Genomic DNA, 24,028 nt, shown 5'->3' with positions numbered 1-24,028 from the left:
TGACGTCCGTTATTTTGAGTCTAAAATACCGGACGTTATTTAGCAGCTTGGCCTCCCCTTAGTGCAATGACTAGTGTTTGCACATTTTTTTAGTTTGGGATTACTAATTGAACTTTGGGTGTGTATTATTTGAAAAGTTCATTGAATTTAATAGTAAAGATGGAGAAAGAACGGTGGAAAGAGGAAAACTGTGTGAACTACTAATAAAAAAAGTCCACAGTTTGCAAAAGACGTCTGAAAATAATGATCAGGTTCATTATTTTGACGTCCGCCGCAAAATTTGCACTGTGTGCATTGGACGTCCTTCTCCCCATTGACTTCAATGCATTGCCATTGCTGTCAGTTAAATCGCAGCAAAAACGGGCGTTATTTTATATATGAAAATTGGCTGACCTTTCAATATTTTTCACGTTGTGTAAACATAGCCTAAGAAATTAGTTCACTCACGGGTAAAATCTTTCACTTTATTTCTTCATATTAAAAAAATTTAGACACTGTGCAGACATAATATGAGCAGATGCCAAGATCACAAGATAACAGACTGTTTCTCGCCCATGGTGCCTCCAAGTGTCCTCTGTGTCCATCTCTCTACCCGGTCTAGCAGTGTAGCGCTTGTCACCTGGCTCCTCATGGCGCTTCTCCTCAGGGGCTTGCTGATGATGCTGGTAACTGTGTTGAGGTGAGGGGGCACAGGAACCCGATCTCTACTCAACAGTGTCCTGCTCAATGTGCCCGGCTCAGCACTGCGCCTTATATCCCCTTAACAGATGACAGCTCTGCTTCACACTCCCGTCCCTGCCACAGCACAGACCAGCCCCCACCGCTGTATGTTAGACAGCAGATCAGGACATCATTATTTTTAGTAGGAAATAAAGACTGCATGCTTTAGTAAATGGGGGGAAAAGCACTATATGTGCATTTACCATAATTAGTGTATATTGAGAACTTTTGTTGGGGTATAACATAATTAAAAATAGGTTTTGCCTTGACATCCCCTTTAAGCAAGAACTGCATATGTATACATTAAATGTCATTTTGTTCTAATAAATCATTGTAGGCCTCATCCACATTAGCATCAGAATCTCTGTTCAGGGCTCGTCTCTGTAAATCTCCCATATCCATAGCCGCCTCTTTATTTAGGTCTTTACTAGACATGAGCGAACCTGGAGCATGCTCGAGTCCATCCGAACCCGATCGTTCCGCATTTGATTAGCAGTGGCTGCTGAAGTTGTATATAGCCCTAAGGCTATGTGGAAATCATGGATATAGTCATTGGCTGTATCCATGTTTTCCAGACAACCTTAGAGCTTTATCCAAGTTCAGCAGCCCCAGCTAATCAAATACCGAACGTTCAGGTTTGGATGGACTAGAGCATGCTCCAGGTTCGCTCATCTCTAGTAAAGACCTAAATAAAGAGGCGGCTATGGATATTCTCTGCTAACCTTCTCATAAAACAAATCATGTTAATTTGGTCATTTCTGTCCTTAGTAAAACTCTGCTGCCTATTCACGTATTATTCCTGTCACATAATTCTTTATATAGTTCCTTTAAGTGATTGTCTAACCACAGGCACCACCCAAAAAATGCATGGGTACAGAGTTATTATAGTGCTTGAAAAGCACTATATTGTAATCCGTATTCTTCTTCTTCCAGCTATTTTTCCGCGCGTAATACAGCCCGAACCGCTTTACACACAGACTCCGTTCAAACTGCGTTTCGAAGCCCTCGGCGGTGTGTGGTGTTCTATCTATTTTTCGTTTCGATCAGATTTGTCGTTTTTAAGAAATTTACATTTAAAGACAAGCCAAGAAGACAGAAATGGCTGCACATCGTACCCATGGCTGACACGAAAGCTTATTCAGCTACATTTAAAACCAACATGAGAAGTTAGTATATAATTTGGCCAAACCATATTGCCTCATGTACCACGTGCAGGTCTTCTGATACACACAAGTCCCTAACCAAAAAACATAACTGTGACGGTCAGCGACCACAATCCCCGCAAAACGTGCACAAGCCGAGAAGGGGGGCCACGGAATGGCTCTGAAACCCCATTGTCACAGGACCAGACCCTAAAGGGCCCCCCCCGAACCCCGCAGGTGCCTCCGGCGGAAAAAGTGGACGCCAAGCAACACAAGTGTGAACAAGCTCTTACCTCTCTCCATTCCTCTGCAGGTAGAATGGGAGAATACTAGGAGATCCTCCCCTTATGTACACAGGTGCTTCCTGCTAATTTGGATCACATGGGTCTTACAAGGCACGAGTGCTAGCCACAATGAAAAAAGGGACAGAATACATAAAATATGCACAAGCCAAAAAGACAGAAATGGCTGCACATCGTACCCATGGCTGACACGAAAGCTTATTCAGCTACATTTAAAACCAACATCAGAAGTTAGTATATAATTTGGCCAAACCATATTGCCTCATGTACCACGTGCAATACCTCATCCAGACTTGTGCTGTTTGGGGGCGACCTTCTCCGTCGGCGGTGCTGGCCGGGTTCTGGTGTGGTGTTTTTGGGTCTGGTCCTGTGGCATAGGGGTCGCAGGGCCGTCCCATGGCCCCCGTTCCCTGACTGTGCACGCCTGCGGGGTTGGTGGCCACTGACTGGCACGGTGTGGACAGTGTAGGGACCCATGTGTATCAGATACCTGTACAATGGTACATGGGGCAGTATGGCTTGATCAATTCATACAAAAAATTCTGATGTGTTTTTTATTTAGCCTAGGGGCACTAGTATCAGCCATAGGTGTGAGGTGCAGCGCTCTTTTTCTTCCCTGAACTGCATTTTGTTTCTCTTATTTCTCCATGTTTTGCACTCCTCCTGGTGAGACCCACATGACCGCAATTAGCAGGAGACACCTGAGTGCACATGGTTTTAATCCCTCCTTTCTTTTCCCATTCTGTTTGCAGCAGCTATGGTGAGCGCAATACCTCATCCAGACTTGTGCTGTTTGGGGACGACCTTCTCCGCCGGCGGTGCTGGCCGGGTTCTGGTGTGGTGTTTTTGGGTCTGGTCCTGTGGCATAGGGGTCGCAGGGCCGTCCCATGGCCCCCGTTCCCTGACTGTGCACGCCTGCGGGGTTGGTGGCCACTGACTGGCACGGTGTGGACTTAGTGTAGGGACCCATGTGTATCAGATACCTGCACGATGGTACATGGGGCAGTATGGCTTGATCAATTCATACACAAAATTCTGATGTGTTTTTTATTTAGCCTAGGGGCACTAGTATCAGCCATAGGTGTGAGGTGCAGCGCTCTTTTTCTTCCATGAACCGCATTACATTTAAAGACCCCAAATTTCCCATAGAAAATAATGGCCCATTGCAAATAATGGCCACACTCTAACCGCTAACAGCCAATCACAGCACATATGCAAATAGCTGAGATATAGCAGCCAATAGGAATTCTAAGGTCTTGTCAGGCATGTATCACACCATCCACAGTCACATGTCCACTATTGGCCAATAGATGATGTAATACATGGAAGGTCCTTAACGATTTTGTCTCACTGACATGAGTAAGGTTGTCATGGTAACCAAGCAATGATATTTACCATTATAAGTACCCAGATCGCTCTTAAAGGGACCCAGGTCGCCCTTAAAGGAACGCAAGTCACTCTTAAAGGGAACCAAGTCGCTCTTAAAGGGAATGGAGCCATGTTGCTCTTAAAGGGACCCAAGTCGTTTTTAATAGGGATCCAATTCGTTCTTAAAGGGACCCAAGTCGCTCTTAAAGGGTCCCATGTAGCTCTTAAAGGGATCCAAGTCGCTCTTAAAGGGACGGGACCCAAGTTGCTCTTAAACGGACAGGAAGCATGTTGCTCTTAAAGGGACCCAAGTCACTCCAAAACGTATGGGACCCATGTCGCTCTTAAAGAGACCAATGTAGCTAGAGCGACCTGGGTCCCTTTAAGAGCAACCCGGGTCCTTTTAAGAGTGACCTGGGTCCCTTTATGAGCAACCTAGGTCCCTTTAAGAGCGACCAGGGTCCTTTTAAGAGCGAAATATGTCCCTGCAAGAGCGAAATATGTCCCTTTAAGAGCGACCTGGGTCCCTTTAAGAGCGAAATGGATCCCTAAAAGAGCGACCTAGGTCCCTTTAAGAGCAACCTGGGTCCCTTTAAGAGCGAAATATGTCCGTTTAAGAGCAGAATGGGTGCTTTAAGAGCGACCTAGGTCCCTTTAAGAGAGAAATGGGTCCCTTTAAGAGTGAAATTGGTCCCTTTAAGAGCGAAATCAATCCCTTTAAGAGCGACCTAGGTCCCTTTAAGAGCGACCTGGGTCCCTTTAAGAGCGATCTGGGTCCCTTTAAGAGCGATCTGAGTCCTTTTAAGAGCGAAATGGGTCCCTTTAGGCATGAAATTGGTCCCTTTAAGAGCAAAATATGTCCCTTAAAGAGCAAAATGGGTCCCTTTAAGAGCAAAATTGGACCCTTTAAGAGCAACCTGGGTCCCTTTAAGAGTGACCTGGGTCCCTTTAAGAGCGATCTGGGTCCCTATTTCGCTCCTAAAGGTACCCATTTTGCTCTTAAAGGGACCCATTTCACTCATTTTCGGTCCAGTAAAGAGCGAACTGGGTCCCTTTAAGTGCGATCTGGGTCCCTTTAAGAGCGACCTGGGTCCCTGTAAGAGCAAAATGGGTTCTTTTAAGAGCGACCTGGGTCCCTTTAAGAGCAAAATGGGTCCCTTTAAGCGTGAAATTGGTCCTTTAAGAGCAAAATGGGTCCCTTTAAGAGCGACCTGGGTCCCTTTAAGAGGAAAAATGAGTCCCTTTAAGAGCGACCTGGGTCCCTTTTAAGAGCATAATCGGTCTCTTTAAGAGCGACCTGGGTCCCTTTTTAGAGCGACCTGGGTCCCTTTAAGAGCGACCTTGGTCCCTTTAAGAGCGACCTAGTTCCTTTTAAGAGCGACCTGGCTCCCTTTAAGAGCGACCTGGCTCCCTTTAAGAGCGAAGGGACCCACGTCGCTCTTAAAGCGACCCAGGTCGCTCCTAAAGGGACCCATGTCACTCTTAAAGGGACGGGAGTTAAGTTGCTCTTAAAGGGATGGGACCCAAGTCGCTCTTAAAGGGACGGCACCCAGGATTAAAGTTAAAAGGAAGTCACTGGTAAAGGGGCGCTCTTTTCAAGCACTATGTATTTCCCTGGAAATGCAAATCTAGCTAGCAAATGAAATGTCAGCGGAGCTCTCACTGTTTATTTTTGTAGTCATTTGTTACATCCACCAATCCCCCAGCTCAGCAGTTTTTAAGAGGGTGTACATGTGTAGATTATAAAACCCTGTCCGCTCTTTTATCCTTTCCCTGGTATATACAAGCAAAGCCTACTAAACTATACTAATTCTAGATAATGCCTGGTAAAGGACATCACAGACACTCAAAACATCACTGCAATATTATCAGCAATTTAGTCATATGTAGGTAAACTAAACCCCTAGTAGGGTTGCATATAGGATGTCTTCATATATAGTTAAATTATGAGTGTACTATCAAAAATGTTAGTGCTATGCATAAGCACACACAGAAACAATCATCACATATGCTTGTCTCAGTAAGGTGCACAACTACAGTGCTTACTGTACAGTATGACATGTGACAAGTTGAGAGTTTTATTATGTAACCTAAAATAAAGTAGCATTGAAGTCTTATTTTTCTTATTGACTATTCAGGTAGATCAAGAGATCAAGTCCCTTCTGTCACCATTGTGCCTTTTCCAAATAAATGCCCATTCCCAGCTTATATCTGATTAAGTTTAATGTACAGGTCATTTTCCGCCATACTAAGTCAATGAAATTCCATTAGGCTTTATATATATATTCAGATTTTGACATTAAACACAGTGGAGTGAGAAAATATCACCAGAAATAACACAATGATATTCAGGCACAGGTAGACTGCTATCTGTGGAAGATAAATAATACATTTCAGACTTCTCGATAACATTGGCGACACCACAAAGATGGAAGAGATATAACATGACTGATCATTTCTTTAATAAAGATGTTACTGGGGTTTCTTTTTATCTTTTATCTCTTTTACAACTAAACAATCAAGTGTATAGACTATTATTCATGCCAGATGTAAGATTTCAGTAACCATGGGGATGGGAGATTACCTAATGATGCCAACAAAGTTAGAAGACAAAGATTCTTTTCTTCAACAATTTTTATGTACATTGATTAATATATAGATGCATTTTAATTTACAATGTTTAGGGTCTGGGTCAGTGATATTTTCACTTCAGGAACAGACTAAAGGAAAAGTCCGGGGTCGGACTTTTTCTTCAAAAGAACAACATAACAACATAAACCTGTTGACCCGGGTCCCTGCTCAGACCAAGAAGTGGCCGGGAGACCGGGAACCAGAATGGAGGACAGCGGATCCCAATGCTGGAATATTGTTATGTTCAGTCATCTCCTCTGTGGCTTTGTTGGAACCCTGGAATTCTGCTTAACCCTTAGGCAACCCTGGACGTACCCGCTCTGAACCGCCGTGGTCCCAAGTGCCGCTCGTAGCCTGGGACTGCGGCTATTAGCGGGAACGGTCCAATCGCCGTGTCCGCTAATACAGTAAGTTGATAGCTGCATCCGATTACTTCATGCAGCTGTTCCCTGGTGTCTAGTGGGGAGGATCGCTCCCCTGGGACGTTGTCCCGAAGGAGCGATCCACACATCTTACCCCATCCGGGGTCAGCGCCGCAATGGCGCTGATCCCGACTCGGCACTTGACTGCTTCCGGCTGCAGCAGCCGGAAGCAATCAATGTGCCTATCTCATCGATCTATGCTGCATATCTATGCAGCATAGATCTGTATGAGAGATCAGTGCACTTATACTAGAAGTCCCCCCAGGGGGGCTTCTAGTATAAGTGTAAAAGTAAAAATAAAAGTGTTGTTTTTAATAAAAAGCCCCCTCCCCTAATAAAAGTTTGAATCACCCCCCTTTTCCCATGTTATAAATAAAAATAAATAAATAAACATGTTTGGTATCGCCACGTGCGTAATTGCCCAAACTATTAATTAATCACATTCCTGATCTTGCATAGGTAGATTTTTTTAAATACATGTTTAATATTTTTGTTTTTCTGTAGCCCTAACTAGAACTAAGACTTTGTTGCTCTTTTCTCTACAGAGTCTGTTAGAAATATAACTGTTTTTCAAGACTTTAGTAACAGTGACCACAATAACATTACATTTTTTCCAAACTATAAAAAGCAAACTTCTCGGGTTGGGTGGTTGGAGTAGGGGGAGGGGGGGGGTTATGGAGAAAAATAGCTGTTTATATTGTTAATACTCTGTTGAATATTTTCGATAATTGTAATTTTTTTTTGTTACTCTTTTCACTCTTTATGAAATCTAATTTTAAAATTGGAAAATAAAATTATTTAAAATTAAAAAAAAAAGCAAACTGAATGGAAGGGCAAAAACAATACATTTTACCCTCTTACCAACCTTCTACAGTGTCTATACATTGGTGGTCATGAGTAGGTGTGTGGAGAAGGCTCAAAAGCTCAGCGTTCCTGCCGATGAGTGTGATTAATGAACTTTTGACTTATCTGAGGTTAAAAGTCACTAAAAATGGCAGTAATTTTTTTAATCTATTTTGGGTAATTATATCACAAAATATATTCTAAGAAGTAAAAGATAATAAAATACAAAGTAGCTAATGTAACTAAATTAGCTTATTCTTTGAACTACATAAAGTAACTCATTAGCTACTTCTTTGAATTTTATTGACTAAGAGAAACTATTGTGAGAGTGAAGTTAAATAATGTAAATATTCATAAGGCTGAGACCAGGTATGAGACAGCAAAGAGTTATTAAAGAACACTTCTTCTTAACCCCTGATGGTAAAAGGGATTCTCTAGAGACTGGCATAGTGCACATGGACTGATGGAAAGGAAATGTGTGGCAGTTTTTAAGTAGGACTCTATGACTTGACCAGGTAATTATAGACAACTACATTTTACATTCATTGTAGCAACATTTTTTTATATTTTAGAGGATTTACAATTATAGCTGCTGTCATAATGAGCGTGACACTTCAATATTGTGAAACTACAGTGCGCCAGCCTGTTACACCTGTCTGGTGCCACCCCGAGGGGGACTGGAGATATATATTAGTTTAGAGATTCTAGAGGTCTGTATTGTGTTAGAGTTCTGGGAAAATCTGAATTTATGGGAGTTTATGGCTTCTATTAGTTTAAGGGTTGTTGGGTGCCTACCAAGTGAGTGGACCTGGGGTCCCAGTAAGCTCTCTAGTTTAAGGGTATCTGTATATAGGGGATCTTGAGCCTAAACTTCTTTTGGGTCCGGTTTTGGATCTGTTGTTATCTATGAGTTCTGCATTTAACAGTCTGAGGGACTGATTCGTCTAAGGCACTAGTTTTACGTCTAAGGACATTTAGAGGTGTGGGCTTGGGTCTGTTTTCATTTTGGGATGTGATGAGGATATCATATACCCTCTTTGTGCTTCGCATGCTGTAGTTGAGAGACTTTTTCCATATTATTGTACAAAGGTAGATTTTGCTGGTAACTAAAATCAGACTCAGCATCTCCAGGCTGTGCTGTCCTGCTTGTGATGATCCTGTCCATAAGATGGCCAACATGGAGGAGCATGAAACGATACTCAGCCCCCCTCCCCCCACACACACCCAGTGTCCACCACTGAGTCTTTGTATGCCTATGGAGGACACTGGGGGAGGGGCATAGTCACATGCTTCTCTTTGTACGCCATCTTAGGGATAGACTCACCACAGAGCAGGACAGCACAGCCTGGAGGAGAGAAGTCTGATTTTAGCTCTATGAGGTACACAGGGAGCTGCTGTCTGTATATACAGCGACTACACTTACTAATACTGTACACTGAATTATTTTACTATAAAGTGGCAAACCCCCTTTAAGTTTTAATTACATGCAGCATAGTGTTTGCTACAGCACTCTCCTAGTAGATGCTACAATGAGTGAAAGGTGGGTTACTTTTAACCCCTTCAAGACAGAGCCCTTTGATGCACAAAAGTCTGGGTCAAATTAATGTAGTGTTCCTGCTTGCCTTCTAAGAGCCATAGCGCTTTTATTTTTCTACCTACAGGGCTGGTTGGGGTGTAATTATTTGCGACATGATCTCTAGTTTTTATTAATATCACATTGGTGTAACAGAAAAATTGTGATTGCTTTTTATTTTTTTATAGTTGAACATGCAATCATTAGATTGCATGTACTGATCTTTGCTATGCCATAGCATAGCATAGTTCAGTGTTATCGGCGATCTATGCATAGAGCCTGCCTGAGAGCAGACTCTATGCATAGAATGCCGAACCAACAGGACGGAGATAAGAGGCTTACCCCCCGACTATCGGTACAAGCGGCCATGGCTGCGAAATTCCTGATCACTCAGTGACAGAAAGTAGTTCTGTCACTGGGTACCTTAAACGCCACGATCGCTATAGATTGTGGCATTTACCAGGTAAATAAGACACAGCTGCGGGATTGCAGCTGCCTCTCATTACACTCAGCTCCCTGGATACTGATGTGTGCGGGACCGCTCTCACTGCAGCGGTGCCGCACACATCAAACCCCTTCAGTGTCTAAGAATTTGACTATCCTTGCTCCATGAATAATAATTTAGGTGCACACTGTTGTTATTTAACCCCTTCACGTCAGCAATACGTAGATATACGTTCCTGATGCACATACAGCATGCATCTAGATTATCATTCATGGAGCAAGATTTCTAGACAGGGCTTGGCATCCAGGACTGAGCCCTGACTGTCATTCAACAGAGAAGGGGGTGAAAAGGGGAAGTAGAGTGGCATGCTTAATTATGGCACATCAGAGTTGGCTCTCCGACTTTTCTGTGGTATAGAAAGTAGTTGACTTTTGGCATTTTATTGGAGACAAAATATCTTTAGACCACTAAAACCTATGTACAATTGCCTTTATTATTATATGCTACATGAAGCTGACACATTCCCTTTAATTAATTTCAATGTTATTTTTAAGACTCTCTGTGCCCTGTATCAGTTTTGTTGAACTTCATTGTACTTTCTCTGTCTCCAGAACTATAATGGTTCCCAGAATTGATTATTGTGTTCTCTGTAAAGTGATTTTTTTTTTTTACCACCAAAGATTTTGAGCCTGGAAGCAGCATATTGGCAATGCAAAAATATACAAGGATACTTGGATTCTTAGATCACATGTATTGTAATCTCACAGGTCTTGCAAGAAAAAAAACTCCTAGTGGCCTTTGTCCTGCAGGAGATAACAGGTATAAGTCAACTACATGAACTGAACCACCAAAGGCCTCAGTAGTATTAGCTTCCTTTGTCTTTAATATGTACATTATATAGTTATCATTATCAAATGGCTTTTGGATTTTATCTTCTGAACCCTTTTAGATTGCTCATGAATATTTAGGAGTCTTAAACAGAGATTAATATAGTTTAATAGAGATATTACTAAGAGTCAATTTTCTGCCAACATACCATCACAGTCATTTATTTTTTTAACATCAGATTTCTCAATCTCTGATAAATGAAGCCGTAATTGTCAAAACTGAGAATGCCGCTCAGTAAATCATCATTTTTGGGAACAACTCTGCATTCTGCATTTGACCACATTACAATGAGGATTTAATCATGTACTTCATCATGGATAATACATAACCCTTCTTCAGCAGTGGACCCATTCTGCAATAAAATGAGCCATTACCTGTTTAGAATATCAATGATACAATTATTAATGAACTTGCCTGCTTTTTGCTTTCAGCTTCTGTTTTTACTTAATGAAAGCTGTGTATACGCCGACATCCAGAATGAACTCAAATATATTACTTAGAAAAAGGCATTTCATTTTTACTTTCTCAGTTTTATTACCCTGCAACCTATAGAATAACTCTTTAAAGAACAATAGAATAATTGCATGTATAATAACAATTTTATTTCCACAATAAAAGATTTTTTTTAATTTTTTTTATATGGGCAGATGAGTTACATACTAGCCACATGTTCTCATTATTTATATAAAAGGAATACACAATAAACAGTCCCAGATATACCTAAATCACACATATTTTTCTAGTTTTAGGCTGGGTTCACACTACATATATTTCCGTCAGTATTGTGGTCCTCATATTGCAACCAAAACCAGGAGTGAATTAAAAACACAGAAAGTATCTGTTCACACAATGTTGAAATTGAGTGGATGGCTGCCATTTAATGGCAAATATTTGCTGGTATTTTAAAACAACGGCTGTTATATTGAAATAATAGCAGTTATTTACTTTTATATGATGGCCATTTACTCAATTTCAACATTGTGTGAACAGATCCTTTCTGTGTTTTTAATCCACTCTTGGTTTTGGTTGCAATATGAGGACCACAATACTGACTGAAATATACGTAGTGTGAACCCAGCTTTATAGTGGGTGTAACAGGTTTTTTTGTCATGTCATTCACCATGCAGTGAAGTCAACATGTTATGTATATTCATAAGGCCAATACATTGTGTCAGTTTTTAAATGCCTTAAATTGCCATATTTTGTTGTTTTTTTTTTGTACCATAATCAGCTCTTTTTATGGCTCATATTTTCATTTAGATTGTAGTTTATGGTCACTTTTTATTCAGTTTAAATTCAGTTGGTCCTTGAGGACTGATGTTGGGAAACACTTACCTAGAGGACAGTATTAGTCATTAACTATTGCAGACTGTAGTAGCAAATCAGTGATGCCAGCCACAGAGGCCTAGTATAGGCCATAGGCTTCTCATAATCACATTGCAGGGAATCGACCCCACCGCCTATGCCACTGACATTACATTACATTACATTAACACAACTGGTTTCTGAGTTGTCCTTAAGCATGGTCGGGTGTTGTTGGATACTTCAAGTCCACTAGCTTTTACCTGTTCTATAAACAGATCACTGATCTCAGGGAGACCACAGATAACAGTGTCAGCTGCTAGTTAAAGCGCTCAATGCAGTGAAATCCTAGGTGCACTGCTCCCTGGGAAACATGAATATGCAAAAAAAAAAGCCAGTGGAGCCTCATTTAAGAGTCTCAAAACACAGGAATAGCCAGATATCCCTCTGGGAATCCTGTTCCAACACCCCGAAAAAGCTGTCTGTGGATGGATACCTTGTTTTTTTCCTTGTCAGTACATTGACTTATAGGGCCACTTAATATGGTGGTTTTGGTGGTTTCCCTACAAAAGCCATCCATTGGCTGGGCCCTTCCCAGAGTACCTGTTCTATAGCGCAGCTCTGCAGATCTTTGAGGCTGCTTCCTTTACCATGCCCAGCAACCTTTTCCAGAACCAAATAACTTCAGTTTTGCTAATCTTTCTGGATACTGTAGTTTACTCCATTTATTACTTTGGTTGCCTGCCTTTAAACTGGCCAGATCTCTACAATAACTTTTTTTTTTTTTTTTGCGTTGGTGCCAAAACTGTATAAAATATTTTATATGCGGTCTGAGTGATAAAGAGCACAACTAGTATTCACCCTGGTGTTTGGTCTAGGGTGTATAGTAGAAATAAGTGAACCACACTTCTCGACCCAATTTTTGCAAAGTTCGGAACAAGTTTTTTTCACCTTTTCATGCTCCATCAGTTTCCTTTTCCAGGTGTCTGATCCCCGCAGCCTGCACTGACTGACATGGGACTGTGCTTCAGCCATTGAGACAAGAGTGACAGCCCAATCACAGACAAACAAATTAAGATCACAGTCCAGGCATGAAAATAAATATAGACCCCGATCCATATCTCAAAGTAAATACTGATTTCAGAAACAACCTGCGACTAAAATAACCACAGAATAAATTATTATCCTTAACACATACCAAAATAAATACCGACCCTAGATCCCTAAAATATTATATTCCTGCCCTTCGTAACTGCACAACTCCCCCTGTTTGTCCCTATGAGTGTTAGAAATGTATGCCTGACCCTTCTTATCCAAATAAGTGACCACATCTCTGTTTCTGGTTGTCCATTTCACAGCACCTCCCAGTTCCTGCCAGCTCAGTTAGGAAAAAGTGATTGGGGCATAATCAGCGCTGGAGTTAGTGATTAAACCACTGGACACCATGGACTATTAACCCATTAATATCATAAGAAAACTGGGGATGTTTCCATTTCACTTTTTCGCTAAGGCAGCAGAAAGGATAAATGCATCCCTATTCCAGATAGTGTAAAACCCATAGTTAATTACATTTGTAATCTACCCTCCTTAACCCCTTAAAGTAAAAGCCAATTTTCGTTTTTGCACTTTTGCTTTTTCCACTTTATGTTTAAAAGGCCATAGAGCTTGCATTTTTTCACCTAGAGACCCACATGAGCCCTTATTTTTTGCGAAACAAATTGTACTTTGCAATGACAGGCGTTATTTTTCCATAACATATGCTGCGAAACTGGAAAAAAATCATTAGCCATGGAACCCGTGCCGGCTAATAGAGGCACTGCCCGGCTGCACATGTCAGCCGGGATCAGCCCCGCTCTGAACACCCCCCGCGGCACCATGACGTATCACCATGACGTATCAGATAATTTGTGCTATCTGAAATAAACGCTTCTTATTGCTTTCACCTAAAAACTTTGGTCCCATGACTTTGTGAAGACAGCGCTGGTGTTTCCAAGGAGTTTGGCAATTTTTCCTTTTTTCTTTTCCTGCAATTTTACACTTAGGGAGCATCCCGGCGTGCCACTCCATACTAGCTTGCAGTCTCCAGCACCAGGACCATTCGGACTCTACATCGGTACCCCATTTCAGGGGTGATATGCATTAAGCCCAAATGGCAACAAGGTGAGCCTCCTACTTACCTCACCTTCCCTTTTCCTTACTGTACGGTTTCACACGAGGTGCCGCCTCTTGCCTGTTTTCTTTTTCCTCTACTATTTTCGTATCAGATACGTCATGGGTCACTGAGGGGTTAATGTAGTTTGATCATTGTTTTCAGATTTCCACTTGGAATTTAATTTCCCTAATCCATGGTTATGTAAATGAGTCACCTTCCTGTCAGTTTTAATCAGTCCATCCAGTCTCCCCCGACCTTTCTCATTAAAAAGGTCTATTTGCCCTAAGAAAAGTGCACAATGTAAATTACAAGAGAGTCAAATTCACTTTACTCACATTTCATTACTATTCTTTTTTTTCTATTCTTTGTTAACAGAATTCTTAGTGTCAGTACAATGACTCTAATACTAATACTATTTTGGGGTAGATTGTAGATTACAGTGATGGCAATTTCTATTTATTAAAGAATTGGAAAGAGGGTTATTTTTTTAATGCTCATAGGGAGTTGTATAAGCAATCATTTGACTATTTGTACAGTACACTGTAACATCCATGTATTGCAGTGTACTAAAACTTATTACACCCTATGGCTATGTTCACACCACGTCAAAAATATTAAAAAGGCGGCCGATTTTCATATTTTAAAAACGCTCGTTTTTGCCGAGATTTAACTCACTGCAATGGCAATGCATTGAAGTTAATGGGAAGACAGACGTCCAATGCACACAGTGTATTCAATAACGGACGTTTTTGACGCGGGCGTTGAAATAATGAACATGATCATTATTTTCGGACGTCTTTAGCAAACAGCAGACATTTTTTATTAGTTGTTCACACACAGTTTTTGTTTTGTCACCATTCTTTCTCCGTTTTCACTATTAAACCAAATGGACTTTTCAATTAACCCTTTAAGGACAGAGCCAATTTCGATTTTTGCGTTTTAGTTTTTTCCTCCTTGTGCTTAAAAGGCGATAGCACTTGCATTTTTCCACCTAGAAACCCACATGAGCCCTTATTTTTTGCGTCACTAATTGTTCTTTGCAATGACAGGCTGAATTTTTGCATAAAGTATACTGCGAAACCAGAAAAAAATTCAAAGTTTGGTGAAATTGAAAAAAAAAAAGCATTTTGTTTATTTGGGGGAAATGTGTTTTTACGCTATTCGCCCTGGGGTAAAACTGACTTGTTATATATGTTCCTCAAGTCGTTACGATTAAAACGATATGTAACATGTATAACTTATATTGTATCTGATGGCCTGTAAAAAATTTAAACCATTGTCAACAAATATACGTCACTTAAAATCGCTCCATTCCCAGGCTTATAGCGCTTTTACCTTTGGTCTATGGGGCTGTCTGAGGTGTCATTTTTTGCGCCATGATGTGATATTTCTATCGTTACCTTGATTGCACATATATGACTTTTTGATCGCTTTTTATTACAATTTTTCTGGATTTGATGCGACCAAAAATGCGCAATTTTTCACTTTGGGATTTTTTTGCGCTGATGCCGTTTACCGTGCGAGATCAGGAATGTGATTAATTAATAGTTTGGGCGATTACGCACGCGGTGATAGCAAACATGTTTGTTTATTTATTTATTTACTTTTATTTATAACCTGGGAAAAGGGGGGTGATTCAGACTTTTATTAGGGGAGGGGGCTTTTTACTATTAACAACACTTTTTTTTTTACTTTAACACTTATACTAGAAGCCCCCCTGGGGGATTTCTAGTATAAGTGCTTTGATCTCTCATAGAGATCTCTGCAGCATAGATATGCTGCAGAGATCCATGAGATCGGCACTCGTTTGCTTTCGGCTGCTGCAGCCGGAAGTAAACGAGTGCCGAGCCGGGGACGGCGCCATCTTGGAGCGGTCCCCGGCCGGCTTCAGAAACGGAGATCGCTCCTCCGGGATAACATCCCGGAGGAGCGATCTCCTCCACTAGACACCAGGGAACGGCTGAATCCGGTAATCGGATGCAGCTGTCATGTTTGACAGCTGCATCTGATTACTGTATTAGCGGGCACGGCGATCGGACCGTGCCCGCTAATACCTACGGTCCCGGGCTACACGCGTCACCCGGGACCGCCGCGGTTCAGAGCGGGGTCGCCGAGCGGCCCCGCTCTGAACTCCCTTACCGGCATCAGGGCGTAAATTTACGCCCGATGTCGTTAAGGGGTTAAGCCACACCCATAGTCTAATTAGTAATTCCAAACTAAAATAATGTACCAACAGCCGTCATTGCACTAAGGGGAGGCCAGACGGCTAAATGACGCCCGTCATTTTAGACTCAAAATAACGGACGTAATTTTAAACGGAGCTGAAAAAACGTTGTGTCAACATAGCCTATTTATGACAAAGTATATTAGAAGCACAAACGTGTTAGTCTCAAATGATTTACTAGGGCCCTGGCTTCTATGAAAACCATGATTTTGCCAGTAGGGAGCCCTGAGACTTGACAGCTGTAGCATTTAACTACCTAGATGCTTCAGTTGCTATAAAATGGCTTGAATCCCAATAACAAGGCCTATAGAGCTATGGGCTTTATTTTACCCCAGTGTGGCTGCTGACAGGTCCCGTTTAATGTCAGTGGTTTCTTTTCGAGGGTATTGCGTATAATCTGTCCTGTTCTATATTTAACCGTTTACAATTTGAGTTTAACCATGAATATGAATTTTAAGTATTCGGTGAGAGAAGTGACATATAAAATGACAGTTTAATTTCAGTAGTTTTCTTTAAGCTATATTTTACTACAGTAATTTGATATTCTATGTGTGTAAATGGAATTTTATGACTATATATTCACACAGGATTTGCACAATGTTTTCTTAGAGCATTCCTTGCCGGGTGGGGCAAATTCTGCAATCAAAGATAAATGAAATGAAGAAATATGGTTAAACTATTTCTTTCTCTTTTAAAGCCATTTTATATAAATTTAAAATAGTTAAAAATATATATTTTATTAACTTTTGTAAAGTAACGAAAAAGTAGTTTTAGCACACATAGGTAATTCTGATGTAAGCGTTACATCAAATCAAAGCTGCTAAAGTCTCAAGCGTTAATACAAAAGTAGTAAGAGTGGAGCACTATTTTACTTCTCTTTATCATGTATCCCAATGATCCCTTTTAAGCTATGAAAGGAGACCTTTTGCTGCAGAGCACTACAAAGTGTTTATGTTTTTTTTTTTGTTCTAATCCTTCATTTATCTCAAAATAAAACAGGAAGTCTTGTCATTGGAAATCAAGTGCTATATGATGATCAAAAGAAAGTAACATGACCTTGTTCAGAACATCTATCCCAGTTTGACTAAACTAGTGCGATCAAGTCAATAACCCAGCAAGTGAGGTTGAAACATTGCTTTCAGCACATAAAAGGAAATAATTCTGCAGTTAAGCATCATCTTTACCTGAGAACGACATGAATCTCTGAAGCACTTTTCTGGTCAAATAAAAAAGTACATGCACTTATAATAAATGCTCCAAGCTATTTTATCTACATATAACAAAAAGTTATTCGGTTTGCGAATTTGCCAGATTCCCAAAAAGTTGCTAAATATGGCGGCCACAATGGCGGCCACACATGTTGGCTTGTGGTACTGTCTTCTGGCAAGAGCAAGGGATCCCTTGCACCTGTCCATTGTGATGTCAGCCACCTCCTCACCCTCTATATAAGGGGATTGGCTTCCTGGAGGCGGCCAGTCAGCTGTGTATAGTGGAGAGTAGGTTGCAGCAGGCAGTAACAGCAGGGAGAGAAATACAGAGAGATAGGGACAGAGAGGAGAGGATTGGAGAGGTGGATTGTGGGTGGTTTTATGTGGGAGCAGTGAAGCCATTGTCCAGTATACCAAGTAACTGGGTGACTGATGTTCATTATACCATGTCACTGGGTGCTGGGTGTGCATTATAGGAAGTCACACTGCACTCCATATTAACTCACTGGGTGCTCATTTACCAATGTCCACTGCTGTCCTGGGAAAAAATTGATATTACGCCACTGATCCATCAATGTCCACTACTGTCCATGGCCGAAATTAAATGATTGACATTTTTTTTAATTACAATTTCCAATTTTAACACTGTCACAGCAACCACTGTTGTAAAAATCACTACTCTGTTATAGTCCCATTATTGTAGCTATTATAGTTTGCCTGTTTTAATGAAATTTATTTGTATGCAATTTGTGAATATTTGCAAATTCCCACGAATATTCGCGAACTTCGCAAAACAAATTTTTGAGTGATCCACTAATCTCTAGTTATTGAGCTTTAATGTCTTAACAATCGTCAATACATCTTCTAACAGTAACTTGTGATCATTGCATCAAGGCTGGACTGGCCATGTGGCAAATGCCAGAGGGGCTGTTCACTTGCTTAGGCCGATTTCCTGATTCTACCTCCTTGATTTTTTGTTTTGCATCCTGCCTGCTCTCTGTTGAAGGCTATGTGGTACAGGGGGCGCCATCATTGCCAATTAACGTGCTGCTCGGGTCTCCAAACTATGTTCTCTGCAGCTTTTATCTTGGACAGTTAACTCCAGTCAGTTCCAGCAAAGAATGGAGCTTCCATCAACACCTACTGTCCTGCAGTCTGGAGGGAAGAAGAGTGTGTGTGGGAAAGTTTACCGCTTCAGCAGGACCATTTGCCCTACAATGTGTATACGCTTCGGCCAGGATCCCATAGAACAATAGGTATTGTTCACCCATACAAAGTACGGCCGTTGTTGCCGATGGCAACAACGCCTGTACTTTTACATAGTGTGAACATAGCCTAATGTGGCCCTCATATTGCAACCAAAACCAGGAGTAGATTGAAAACACAGAAAGGCTCTGTTTACAAAATGTTGAAATTGAGTTGATGGCCGCCATTTAATGGCAAATATTTGCTGTTATTTTAAAACAACGGCTGTTATATTGAAATAATGGCAGTTATTTACGGTTATATAGCAGCCATCCACTCAATTTCAACATTGTGTGAACAGATCCTTTCTGTGTTTTTAATCCACTCCTGGTTTTGGTTGCAATATGAGAACCACAATACTGACTGAAATATACGTAGTGTGAACCCAGCCCAAAAGTGTACCTGTCATTATAAAAAAAAACTTTTCTACACTCAGATTTGGACCTATCAATACTTTTGACATGTCTCTGTGACACGTACACTTTAACTTATTTGGTGATATCCTTTTCAATTGCTCTTCCTTCTGCTTGTTTTTCATATGTACTTACTCTAGAGTATGCATGAAGCACCAGCACGTTATGGTGGTATAGTTAGGGAGCATTGTATTTTATGAATCTAACTACAGTCTATGTCTATGGTCAGTGCTTTATATAGGGGGGGGGGGGGGGGCAGCCATTTGCATTTATATGGAAGGGTCCAGGGATCTTTCTACTGCCTTGAAAAGTCCCTTGTCATGTTACATGTGTTTTTAAGTGATTTGAGTATTGCCTTTGTGATATGTTGTTATTGGAGATGAGCGAACCGGGTTCAGGTTTGAGTCCATCCTGAGATGAGCGAACCTACTAAACTTGGATAAAGCTCTAAGGTTGTCTGGAAAATATGGATACAGCCAATGACTATATCCATGATTTCCACATAGCCTTAGGGCTTTATCCAACTTCAGCAGCCACCGCTAATCAAATGCCGAACGATCGGGTTCGGATGGACTCGAGCATGCTCGAGGTTCACTCATCTCTAGTTGTTATCCAAAAAAAGTATTTATCATTTATTATTACTTTTGTGATTGGTGTGCCAGTTATTCTATGTGGGAAACAGATCACTGATCTCAGGGAGATCAGCCAAAGATAACACTGTCGGCTGCTGGTTAAATAGCTCATTACAGTAAAATCCTAGGTGCAGTGCTCCCTGGGAAATTCCTTTTAAGAGGGATATCTGGCTAGTCCCATGTTTTGAGACTCTTAAATGAGGCTCCACAGACTCTCTTTTTTTGCATAGTTATTCTATATGACATACTTTGTCTTTCTTTATGCGATATCAGGCAAGCAGAGGTCACAGCAGATGTTTGCCTTATCTGTGTCCCCTGTGTTTTCCAAATACCACGCCAAGCACTAAACTCAACAGTGTTCTTTGGGGCACAACATCTACAGTTGTCTCTAGTGTGACAGGCACTTAAATTATAAAATATTACCCTTATATAAAACATAATAAACATCTTGCTCTTACCTCCCCACGTTCCCCTGGTGTCCTCCTGCGGGTCCCCCTGGGTCCCTCTCTGATGACTGTCCCTGCCACTTCTGAGGCAAAGTAATCAAAGCAGTAACAGCCAATCACTGACTGAGACAGGGCAGCATCACGGGAATTCACCACAAAAATGGCTTAGCAGCTAAGTTAATTAGTGACTTAGTAAGATGGGACAGCACCGCAGTCAGTGATTGGCTGAGCAAGCTGTAACTGTTATCTGAAAAATGACAGCCCGCTTAGCCAATTGCAGGCTGCAGTGCTGTCCCATCTCAGTCAGTCACTGATCGGCTGAGTGATTCAGATGTGACAGTATAATGTCCTATGCGTGACGCCAAGAAAAGTTATAATGTCCCTTTGGTGGTATTATGGTAATATGCTGAGGGCATTGTGTTGCTGGGTGGTGTAGTGCAACCTTAGGGCTCACCTTCTGAAACCTTCCTTTCACGGTGGGGTTCGAGGGTGCTGGGGCCCTTGTCTTCTTCAGCATACATGCAGGGACATATAATTTTTTTATAAAAGTCTTCACACAATAGCGGTGAAAGTATATCAAGACTTTACTTGAAGGATAACTATATATAATCCAATACAGGGGCATCTGATGATGGCAAACTGTTGGCTTGATCAGAGTCCTTTGCTTCAGGGGGAGGGTTACCTTGGTTACTATTGCTTAGACTTGGTGGATAAATTGGATTTCAAAGAGACAGACCTGTTCCAGAGACTTTATAGCTTTCCGCCTTTATAAGGTACGTGTAAAAAGGTACTTGAAGTTACTGAAGAGACTTGACGCTGTCAACGCTCACTATCATGTAGGAGGAAGATGCATGGACACACTGACTTGAAAGCCAGGAAGATGTGGACAGTAAATGGCAGACCCTCTATCACTTCACCAATCTGACAGCAGGCACTAATAAATAGATAGGATGTCCTGCTGAGACTTTGAAGACACGTTTTAGTCTTTAGTTTATGGCTGACTGGAAACAGGTTAGGGGGTTGAAGATGGAATCTGACAGGATTACTGAGGTGATGCAGGGAGGTTAGATGTGACTCTGGCAATGCCAGACTACCTGAATATGGGGGAAAAAATTAATCGCACTAAAAGCCTTCAGGCTAAGTCACTCACTATTGGGTCTCCACTGACCCTCCAATACCAATATCAGAAAGAATTAGTGAGAGTATATATATGTAACGAAGGTACATGCGCATGAGGAAGGAGGAGCTTTATCCTCCGAAACGTCCGCAGGACACCAGGTGGACGCTTGGGTGTGTGGATCAGCCGGTGAGCTGAAGTGTACCGAGTATATTGCCAAAAAATAAAGCAGCAAATTGGATTGCAGCACCAGTGTTTGGATTCTTTTCTACACGGGTATCCCACTCAACAAGAAGATTACTATCCTACGACACTCAGGTACCTTCGTTACATATATATACTCTCACTAATTCTTTCTGATAATGCCAGACTACCAACTGACAACTAAGGAGACCACACAGCCCTTCTGGGTAAAAGGTGGGTGGGGCTAGCTTTCCCCTGGCCAATCACTAGAGTGTGATAGGTTGAAGGGGAGGAGCACTGATCAAGCTCAACACTTGTATTATTAGCAATTAATACATAACAACATATCAAATAAATACATAGCAGAAAACAATACCACTGCAAGAGAGCTAAGGAAGAGCAGCAAATACATAGGCCCTAATACAGACTGTCTAAGGTTGCCAAAAGCAACAATACATCTCCAGACGCCTGACAATAAATACTGTTCTGGGACATTACAACAGCACCGCAGCTGAAGAGGAGAAGACACAGGGGGAATGCGGACTGTACTAAAACAACTGTTTAGCTGTTTTAGTGTAGTTCGTAAGATTTACTTCGCCAAATGGTAAATTTTCCGCCAAAACATTGTAAATTGGGGAAGCAAATTTTTTGTCTGGTTTTGTCTTTAGATGTCTGATAGGTTATTGTATTTGGTTTACTTTTGTGTAAATGTTCTAAAAGGGGGTACATTCTTTGCAGCTGCCAGGTGACTTCCAATGTGTCAGAAGTTGATGGCCCACTCAGACATCAGTTTCACCACCTTCCCTTTTCTGTTGCTGAACCACTAGTTACAGCTCTGACTGAATGTAATATATTTTAAATGGCTATTGATTCCTGAAGTTGAAAGAAGGCTGGCTAGACCTGTACAGACAAACTGATGTGTAATATAACAGATAATCAGGAGATTCTTAAAATACAACACACAAGCAATACAAAATATAGTTATATAGAGAAGTTGGCCCAACAAGGTTTTAACCATATATCTATAGTAAATGGGAAATAAAGACCAATTAAAATAAAAATAAAAATAATAATAATCTAATAACATCTTTCCAATGCAGCTAGATAAAACGTTGATGTTGAGCTCAGAATCAATAAGTGTTTTTTTTCTAAGATTCTGGTATAATGGAACAAATCTCTGCTGAAAGCAACAAGCTGTGACATAGCCAGTAATCATTCAGCGGTTCTGTACACAACTAAAATACTGCTGAAGAGAATGGAATCGGGAATGATTTGGATTTCTTTAGTAGAAAATGCTGTTTTTAGTCATAAAACTGAAATCTGTTCATTCCACACAAAACACATTCAAACACAGCATTTTATAAAGCAATATGGGTTGCAATAAAGCAGAACTAATGAGCATTAGTCCTTCGATATAAGCACAGCCATTACAGCATTGCAATATTTAGTACATCAAAACAACAATAGGCAGGGAAAGCAGTACAATCTGTTATCTATTTATATAGATCTAGATAGAGAGAAAAAGTATATGGATTAGAAAAATAACTTTTTATTTGTTGGATGCAACAAAAACAGAGCTATATGTATGAGATTTAATGTAGCAGAGGTGCTCAGAAATAGCCTGCCTTCATGGTACAGTTACTCATCTAAATTAGATCACAGTTCTGTGGCTGTTCTATTGAGAAAGTATCATTATACAATTATAACATCTATAAAGTTGTAAAAATGGGGTTTGTTAGAATGCAAAAGAAAATTATACTTTGCTTCAAATCATATCTTATATAATACTTTCTAGTAGTAAAACCAGTAAATATGAGCATGTTCAAGGCCAATTGTTCTGTATTTATATACCAGTGGCTAAGGAAGTTGGATACATCTGTGGTCTATGGCTGTATCCATGTTTTCCAGCACTCCCTATGGCTGCATTGAACTTCTTCAGCCATCAATATTCAAATTCCAAATGATCGGACTCGAGCATGCTCGACGTTTGCTTATTTCTAAAAACTACAACAATGAAAAGAAAAACCTGATGCACTGGAGGCCAATGTTGTACAGCTTATCAGAGTGTGGGAACAATGGCTGCTGGCCCCAGCTGCACATTATTGGAATTTCCAATCACTAGTTTTCTTTGTCTGATCTGCCAGGTTCCTACGTAGTAAGACTGGCTGGTACTAGCCAGATGATCTTCACTGCCGCTGAATTCGCATCCGAATTCCTCACCGCACACAATGGAGCGTGTGGCCCGGAGCCGCACGGTCCATTGTGTGCACTGACAGGTTCTCTGCGGCCATACCCCCTTGCCCAATATAAAATTAAAAATATTTAAAAAGAATAAATGAACATATTATATATCGTAGTGTGTGTAATTGTCCAATCTATTAGAATATTACATTATTGTTCACGCACAGTGAACGGAGTAAAAAAAAAACACCAAGATTGCTGACTTTATTTATCAGAAATTTTTTTATAAAAAGCGGTCAAAATTTTTCTGTTACACCAATATGATATATAAAAACTGACACCCCAACAAGCCGTTTAGGTGGAAAAATAAAAGTGATATGGCTCTTAGAAGGCAGGGAGGAACATTGCATTAATTTGACCCGGACATCTGTGCATCAAAGGGCTCTGTCTTGAAGGGGTTAACCAGTGTTACTGTAAAGGTGGCCACACACCTTCAATAACTGATGGCTGAATGATTGTTTTGCCATTTGTTATCTCTCCTGCCCTTTCCCCGTCCTCCTTATACACAGTAAAATTTGAAATGGCCAAGGG

This window comes from Dendropsophus ebraccatus, chromosome 12 (assembly GCF_027789765.1).
Source record: "Dendropsophus ebraccatus isolate aDenEbr1 chromosome 12, aDenEbr1.pat, whole genome shotgun sequence".
NCBI classification, from domain to species: Eukaryota; Metazoa; Chordata; class Amphibia; order Anura; family Hylidae; genus Dendropsophus; species Dendropsophus ebraccatus.
The sequence above is the reverse complement of the archived record's forward strand: the minus strand, read 5'-3'. Positions refer to the sequence as shown.